The sequence below is a fragment of the Palaemon carinicauda genome, chromosome 11 (genome assembly GCF_036898095.1).
Source record: "Palaemon carinicauda isolate YSFRI2023 chromosome 11, ASM3689809v2, whole genome shotgun sequence".
Classification (NCBI taxonomy): domain Eukaryota; kingdom Metazoa; phylum Arthropoda; class Malacostraca; order Decapoda; family Palaemonidae; genus Palaemon; species Palaemon carinicauda.
Genome location: NC_090735.1, coordinates 132,024,888 through 132,034,887, shown reverse-complemented (window position 1 = coordinate 132,034,887; position 10,000 = coordinate 132,024,888). Strand labels below are relative to the sequence as shown.

Here is a 10,000-nt window from a genome sequence, read left to right as displayed (position 1 = left end):
CTGTACTAATAATGTTTATAACATTTTTTATTGTAATAAAGGCCAATATCAATATCAATATCAATATTAATATCAATATCAATATCTTCTATCTTCTAGTTACACTTAACAGCATCTCTGTTGTTCCATCATTAATTCTGAAACTCATTTATTCGTTAACCTTTCCCTCAAATTTTCCAACTAAGTAAAATAACGATTTGCTCTCTATTACCCCCCTTATATCTTCATTACTGGCATGCTCTCTCTCTCTCTCTCTCTCTCTCTCTCTCTCTCTCTCTCTCTCTCTCTCTCTCTCTCTCTCTCATACCCCTATCCATATTCATATATACCTGCATATTATGTCGTAACTTGACATGCAACAGCACCTTGAATTAACTCCTTTTTTTTTTTGTTTCAATAAATATTTCATTGCCAACTACTTCCCTCCTATACAACAACCTCTTATATACACACGAGACTCACCCGTAGTTCGTCGACCCCTCGACATTTTAGTGCCTTTCAGGGGAAGACATTTATCTTCCCCCGAATTTCTTTCAACTTTCCTCCCCAGCTATCCCAGCATTTACAAAATTTACCTGCCGTCATATATTCTATTGATTGATAGATTTGAGGTTTTCTGGCATCCTGACATCTAAGGTCATTGACGCCGAACATATGTTCTATGCGAGTGATTAACACGCAGCTAAATAACTTTGGTCCACCTATTCACGTGTGCCAAGTATATGTATACATAGATACACACACATATATATATATGTGTATATATATATATATATATATATATATATATATATATATATATATGTGTGTGTGTGTATGTGTGTGTGTATATATATTTTTGCATGTATATAGATGTGCACGAGTATATTTTTTATATACATAAATAATATATATCAATATTTATAGTATTATACGGTATACTAATATATATATATCTCTATATGTATATATAATCTATATATATATATATATATATATATATATATATATATATGCGTGTGTGTGTGTATATGTGTGTGTTTGTGTGTGTGTTAGTATGTGTGTGTTTTGTTTATGTGACTGTACATCCTAATTCACAATTACACGTACGAAATTGTCATTGAATGTTATATATCCTCTGTTATTTCAGTTTACGCCAATATAATGGTTTTCATGTAAAAAAAAGGTGAATTTGACGTAATATTCTTATAGTTTTCATCTAATATTAGCATCATTTTCTGTTGCTATAGAGTTTTAAAAGGAAATATCTTTTAAATTTTAAAATTAACCTACTATTTTTCTCCGTGCAATCACTCGAATTATTATTATTATTATTATTATTATTATTATTATTATTATTATTATTATTATTATTATTACTAGCCACAGTATGCCCTAAATAGCCACAAATCATTATTAACATCATGGTATAAATAGCAAGGATGGTTATATTTTTAGCCATGATGGTTATTTTCCCCCCAAGTTTGCTTTCCCAATTACGAAAATGATAAGGAAGAGACTCGCTGGGAAAGACAGAAGTGATTGGAGGTGGGAGGGAAGATTGACAGGTATGTCTGGGTCACCCACGGGGTCACCACCCCCTCCTCCCCCCCCCCCCCCCTTACTGTTGACACCCAGATGGATGGTGGGACTTCCTCCATCACCACCACCACCAAGTTTTGTCCGGCAAGCCTGGATGTTTCCTCTTTTGCCCTTACGTCAGGAAAGACCAACTTTAATTCTCGATAGATCGTTTTGTGATTGGGTGGGTAGTGCTGTAACCTTGCTCTCTCTCTCTCTCTCCCCTCCCCCTACTCCCCACTTTCCATCTCCCCTTACTTTGTCCCAGTTTCCGCTCATTCGCCCTTTTATAGACTATTTCATTTTCCTTCCTGGCGCTCGGATTAGTACACGTGCACTTCAAATACCTTCTTGTAGGTATTCAATTCCACGTATGGCACTTTTCTTCATCAGCAGTCGTTTACAATTTAATGTACTGTGTTGCGGTGGCCGATGTGTTAACGTCCCTGACTGGTCATTGCCAAACTGGGGTTCGAGTCCCGCTTAAACTCGGTAGTTTCTTTGGTCGCTCCAATCTCATCATCCTTGTGAGCGAAGGATGCGGGGTTTGGGGGAGCCTAATTCTCTATCTGCTGAGTCATCGGCAGCCATTGCCATGCTCTCCTTGGTCCTAGCTTGGGCGCTGATCATATGTATATATGATCAGTCTCTAGAGTATTGTCCTACTCACTAGGGTATTGTCACTGTCCCTTACCCCTGCCATTCATGATCGGCCTTTAAACCTTTAAAAGGCCCGTATCTCATAGGGGAGTCTCTGCGGTAGTTACTACCGATGGAATCGTGATGGATTTTTAAAGCTCTATGGTTGATAGGATATGTCATAGTTCGCGTCGGGAAGTTTGGTGTGTTCCCCTTCACGAGCTCTGCTTCCACAAGACCTTGTGTGTTTGTGGGTTGCAGTGCAAAGGCAGATATCTGATTAATGACGCTGCACGCTCTTTGAAAATAGGGGGGGGAGAGAGAGAGAGAGAGAGAGAGAGAGAGAGAGAGAGAGAGAGAGAGAGAGAGAGAGAGAGAGAGAGAATATCTTAGTGGTTTCACCCTGATGAGATGAGGATTACCTCGTGTAGGTCCTGTTTTGATTATTTCTATTATGCATAAAACTTCCACTGCATCATCCACGTAATATACTACTGTAGAACCGAAAATGGTGCTACTGTAGCGTGATTTCTACCCTCATTTTCTGTTCCTACCTCAATATGGGGATTCAAATCTACTATAGGGTGATTTCTACCAAGCAAACAATCAAATAAGGTGTTATTACAAGAGTAACACCTCAATTTAGCGGTACCAAACCAACTAAATAAGCAAACTGTAAACAAAACGACTATTTTACCTAACCTAACCTAAATTGCGTTTTATGGATTTTTCAGCATGGTTTACAGAATAGAATAGATTAAAATAGTTTTATCTATCCTCCTTTGGTAGGAATCACCTCATACTCGAAAAATATGGTAGGAATACATTATAGTAGAATCCTGATGGTAGGAATCACACTACAGTAGCACCCAGAAAATTTATCAGCAGTCGGTCTCCTCCCCTCCCCCTTCCCAACCGAGGCATCCAACGAATTTTAGGTATTTTCCTATTTGTTCTTTTCAACACTTAAGAATTTATTTTTTGAACTCAAATGACTGTATGATGTTTTAAAGTATCTAGATACGACCATTTAAATATTTTTTCATACCCAAATTTCCGGACGTATCCAGGTTGTAGGTTGACCATCCACCCGTTCAGATACTACCGCTAGAGAGTTATTGGGTCCTTTGACTGGCCAGACAGTACTACATAAGATCCCTCTGGTTACGGCTGATTTTTTTTCTTTACCTACACTTACACCAAATAGTCTGGCCTATTCTCTACATATTCTCCTCTGTACTCATACACCTAACAACACTGGTATTGCAAAACAATGCTTATCTCTCAATGGGTTAACTGCTGCATTGTAATAGTTCAGTGGCTACTTTCCTCTTAATAAGGGAAGAGGAGACTCTCTAGCTATGGTAAACAGGTCTTCTAGGAGAAGAACACTCCAAAATCAAACCATTGTTCTCTAGTCTTGGGTAGTGCCATAGCCTATGTACCATGGTCTTCAACTGTCTTGGAGATGAGCTCTATTGCTTGAGTTTACACTCGGGCGCACTATTCTGTTATTTCTGTTCCTCATGTTATTTTGAAGCTTTTGTAATTTATATATGAAAGATTTATTTTATTGCTATTCTTAAACTTCTTTTGTAATTTATTTCCTTATTTTCGATCCTCAGTGTGCTGTTTTCCTTGTTGGAGCCCTTAGGCTTATAGCATCCTAGTTTTCCAAGTAGGGTTGTAGCTTAGCAAGTAATAATAATAATAATGATAATAATAATAATAATAATAATAATAATAATAATAATAATAATAATAATAATAATGATAATAATATCAGTACTTTTACTTTACATGAAAGATGGAGAAACTTAAACATCTGGAATGTATCCTTTATGAGGAGTTTAAACATCTGCAATATATCCTTTATGAGGAAGTTAAACATCTGGAATATATCCTTTATGAGGAAATTAAACATCTGGAATATATCCTTCATGAGGAAGTTAAACATCTGCAATATATCCTTTATGAGGAAGTTAAACATCTGGAATATATCCTTTATGAGGAAATTAAACATCTGGAATATATCCTTCATGAGGAAGTTAAACATCTGGAATATATCCTTTATGAGGAATTTAAACATTGGAATATATCCTTCTTGAGGAAATTAAACATCTGGAATATATCCTTTATGAGGAAGTTAAACATCTGGAATATATCCTTTATGAGGAAATTAAACATCTGGAATATATCCTTCATGAGGAAGTTAAACATCTGGAATATATCCTTTATGAGGAAATTAAACATCTGGAATATATCCTTCATGAGGAAGTTAAACATCTGGAATATATCCTTTATGAGGAAATTAAACATCTGGAATATATCCTTCATGAGGAAGTTAAACATCTGCAATATATCCTTTATGAGGAAGTTAAACATCTGGAATATATCCTTCATGAGGAAATTAAACATCTGGAATATATCCTTCATGAGGAAGTTAAACATCTGGAATATATCCTTTATGAGGAAATTAAACATCTGGAATATATCCTTCATGAGGAAGTTAAACATCTGCAATATATCCTTTATGAGGAAGTTAAACATCTGGAATATATCCTTTATGAGGAAATTAAACATCTGGAATATATCCTTCATGAGGAAGTTAAACATCTGGAATATATCCTTTATGAGGAAATTAAACATCTGGAATATATCCTTCATGAGGAAGTTAAACATCTGGAATATATCCTTTATGAGGAAATTAAACATCTGGAATATATCCTTCATGAGGAAGTTAAACATCTGCAATATATCCTTTATGAGGAAGTTAAACATCTGGAATATATCCTTTATGAGGAAATTAAACATCTGGAATATATCCTTCATGAGGAAGTTAAACATCTGCAATATATCCTTTATGAGGAAGTTAAACATCTGGAATATATCCTTTATGAGGAAATTAAACATCTGGAATATATCCTTCATGAGGAAGTTAAACATCTGCAATATATCCTTTATGAGGAAGTTAAACATCTGGAATATATCCTTTATGAGGAAATTAAACATCTGGAATATATCCTTCATGAGGAAGTTAAACATCTGGAATGTATCCTTTATGAGGAGTTTAAACATCTGCAATATATCCTTTATGAGGAAGTTAAACATCTGGAATATATCCTTTATGAGGAAATTAAACATCTGGAATATATCCTTCATGAGGAAGTTAAACATCTGGAATATATCCTTTATGAGGAAGTTAAACATCTGGAATATATCCTTTATGAGGAAATTAAACATCTGGAATATATCTTTTATGAGGAAGTTAAACATCTGGAATATATCCTTTATGAGGAATTTAAACATTGGAATATATCCTTCTTGAGGAAATTAAACATCTGGAATATATCCTTTATGAGGAAGTTAAACATCTGGAATATATCCTTCATGAGGAAGTTAAACATCTGGAATATATCCTTTATGACGAAATTAAACATCTGGAATATATCCTTTATGAGGAAATTAAACATCTGGAATATATCCTTTATGAGGAAGTTAAACATCTGGAATATATCCTTTATAAGGAATTTAAACATTGGAATATATCCTTCTTGAGGAAATTAAATATCTGGAATATATCCTTTATGAGGAATTTAAACATCTGAAATATATCCTTTATGAGGAATTTAAACAGCTGGAATATATCCTTTATGAGGAATTTAAACAGCTGGAATATATCATTTATGAGGAATTTAAACATCTGGAATATATTATTTATGAAGAATTTAAACAGCTGGAATATATCATTTATGAGGAATTTAAACAGCTGGAATATATCATTTATGAGGAATTTAAACAGCTGGAATATATCATTTATGAGGTATTTAAACAGCTGGAATATATCATTTATGAGGAATTTAAACAGCTGGAATACATCCTTTATAGAGTTAAACATCTAGAATATATCCTTTATGAGGAAGTTCAATATCTGAAATATATCCTTTATGAGGAATTTAAACAGCTGGTATATATCATTTATGAAAAATTTAAACAGCTGGAATATATCATTTATGAGGAATTTCAACAGCTGGAATATATTATTTATGAGGAAGTTAGACATCTGAAATATATCATTTATGAGGAAGTTAGACATCTGAAATATATCATTTATGAGGAATTCAAACATCTGGAATACATCCTTTATAGAGTTAAACATCTGGAATATATCCTTTATGAGGAAGTTCAACATCTGAAATATATCCTTTATAGAGTTAAACATCTGGAATATATCATTTATGAGGAAATTAAACGTCATAAATATAAGCTAAATGAGAAATTAGATAAATTTACCAACGCAATTCTCAATTTGTCATTGGAAATCACCATGGAAAACTCGAACGGGGGCGTGCAACCCCTTAGAGTTGATTGACTGAGGCTGCCCTGATGAGACAGACGTTCATTAGGTTTTCCTGCATTGTTGCAATTACGACAAGATCCGATTTTTTAAAACTGCAAATGCAGCGTGATTCTGAATTTATAATCCTCTTAGTATGTGCATTGTTTATTGCATGTCAGTTACATTGATGCAAACGGCATGTATATTCGTATATACATATATCTAAAATGTGCATATTAATGAACATCCACATAATTATCAGCAAAACTTTTCGATATTGGCGTTAATGAACTATGGAGGTAGATAACTAGTTATTATTATTATTATTATTTTTATTATTATTATTATTATTATTACTACTACTACTACTACTACTACTACTACTACTACTAGCTAAGCTACAACCCTATAGTCAATTTTTCAATGAGGAGCATTTGCACTGACTCGCAATGGTGCCCTTTTAGCTCGGAAAAAGTTTCCTGCAAGCTGATTGGTTAGAATTATTTTGGCCAACCAGTCAGCGATTAGTGCAAATGCGCCTTATTGAAAAAATTGACTATAGTTGGAAAAGCGGGAAGCTAAAAGCCTAAGGGCTCCAGCAAGGAAAAATAGCCAAGTGAGGAAAGGACTAAGGAAATAAACAAACTACGAGAAGTAATGAAAAATTAATGTAAAATATTTTACGAACAGTAATAAAATTAAGCAGACCTTTCATATATGAACTATAAAGAGAGACATGATGTCTGCCTGTTCAACATAAAAAACATTTACTGCAAGTTTGAACATTTTGAAGTTCTACCGATTCCTGATTAGCTCTTATACTGACTTGTACATATATATATATATATATATATATATATATATATATATATATATATATATATATATATATATATATATAGATAAATACATACACAGAATTTCCCTTGAGGTACTGATAGACATTTTCTTATTGAATGTCCGAGTCTTGTGGATATCAGAGAATGATTATTCATCTCTGAAAAGTTGGAAGACCCAGGCCTACATGGCTGAGGACTATGAAAGCGTAGGAGGAGATGATGATGATGATGGTGATGATGATAATGAGGATGGCAGGTAGATCCTCACCAAGATTCTTGGGAGGTGACGTTGATTATGATATCAGTGGCATTTTTAAGTTCTTATAGGAAGCTGGCATTCTTACTCAGTTTTCAATTATATGTTAAAATTAAAATTTTACATTGTATATTAACTTTATCTTAAAATATGAATTGTTTATTAACCATACTCCAATCGGCCTTAATGATCATCAATGTTATGATGCCAGATAATTTCCAATCTACCATTTAAGAAATCCTGATCCGAAAGTTAATATTACATTCTAATATTCGAAGTTTTGATTAATGAAACTCGCATAATTTCTCATTGAATATTTTTTTTATCTAATGTAATCCAATCATCTGTTTATCTTTTCAGCACTTATTTTAACTGCTAAATGTGAATTTTGGTTCAATATTCATGTATCAGCATTGTTGTTATTATCTGCCCTATTTAGCTTTTATTTTTTTAATCGTCGTAAACAGTTGTTTTAAAATGCCATTGAAAGTAAAAACTAAATGTATTTATACCCGTGTCACCTCAAACGTATTTTTGAGCACTTTTCAAAATAATCAAGCATCCAGATAAGAATAATATCCAGATAAGAACTAATTATGTTGTTGTGGTCTGAAGTTTACGGGGATAAGTCTTGATGTTTGTGTATGACTGCAATTGCTCTTTTACTGTACTCGTGTAACATGTTAATAGATTATTTCTTATATCAGAAAAACGTAGTTGTGTTTCTATGTTGAGTAAATATTTGCGTATTAGTACTGTATTAGTACTGTATATTTTATATGTATATATATATATATATATATATATATATATATATATATATATATATATATATATATATATATATATACACGTTGTTTTATATACATATATATTTTATATATTTGAACATATATGTACATACAATATATACAGTACATATATATTCCTTTTCAGTCTTACATTTCTGCTTTCTCTATTCAAACAATTTAGCATCTTTTGCAATTCCTCTCCTGATTATTTATATAGAACTGTCATTTGCAAATATTAAGTTAATAAGGTATTCCTCATTAATGTTAATTCCTACATCTTCACACTCGGTTGACACACGAGTTTCTGCTGAAGGGCAAACACCAACTATATTACGACGACTGTTTGGTACCTTTAACAGTGAGGCATTTATTGACCGAATGCCCCAAATATAATAACTTAAGAAATAGATATCTATTTGAGGCTCGAGGTGAGGATGGCAGGTTCATCCTTGCCAAGGTTCTTGGATATGATGTGTCCTACTATGCGAGCGGCATTTTAACATGTATTTCAGAAGCAGGTCTTCTGAAAACTGTTTAACTTTTATGATGACATCTTAACTGTTATGCTTTTAATTGAATATTCTTTTATTTGTATATATATATATATATATATATATATATATATATATATATATATATATATATATATATATATATATATATATAATAAATGATATCGGCGTCAATGACCTTAGATGTCAGGATGCCAGAAAACTTGAAATCAATCAATCAATCCAAATGTTAATTCTTTAAAACCTCTTCTAGGTATGCTCTGAATAATTTAGGAGAGATGGGGTCTCCCTATCTAACTCCTTTCTCAATCGGATTTTTCTCACTATCTTTATGTAATTGTATTTGCTTCCATACTGAAAGTTCAAAGTTGGAGGAAATGCTTTTTTGTTGACCAGGCGGACATGAGTCTTTTTATAGTTTATTTATGACATATTTGTTTTTGATGTTGTTAATAGTTTATATGGGACATGTCTGTTTTGACGTTATTACTTTTTTTAGAATGATTTATTGTTAATTTGTTCTCTTCATTTATTTCCTTATTTCCTTTCCTCACTGGGCTATTTTTCCCTGTTGGAGCCCCTGGGCTTATAGCATCTTGCTTTTCCAACTAGGGTTGTAGCTTGGATAATAATAATAATAATAATAATAATAATGAGTAGTGTGTGGTGATAGGCGATTTCAAAAGCGTGAGGGGATGAAGAAACCTAGTAGGACACTGAGGGCATTGAAAGTACCCATTTGGTATTGTGTATACAACTTCATGTAATGTTCATAACGTGACTTTACTTGGTACCTTTTGCCATTTATGGTTGCAGTCATGGTGGTTAGGAAATTCTCTCTCTCTCTCTCTCTCTCTCTCTCTCTCTCTCTCTCTCTCTCTCTCTCTCTCTCTCTCCACTATGTATAATGTGTTTGTGTCTATATATATGTATTTATAATTTTTATATATTGATAAATTATATATATATATACACATATATATAAATATCAATATGTATATATAGTTAATTCTTTGTATAAATAGTTAAATATATATAAGTAAATATTTATATTACATATATAC

The 10,000-nt window shown here is 32.7% G+C and overlaps 1 protein-coding gene across 1 annotated transcript in view; it reads left to right on the top strand.

Annotated features, from left to right (window-relative positions):
* The window catches only part of LOC137650219 (serine-rich adhesin for platelets-like), a 361,753-nt gene that overhangs the window by 36,054 nt on the left and 315,699 nt on the right, over positions 1-10,000 (top strand). The gene's annotated exons all lie outside the window — the stretch shown is intronic.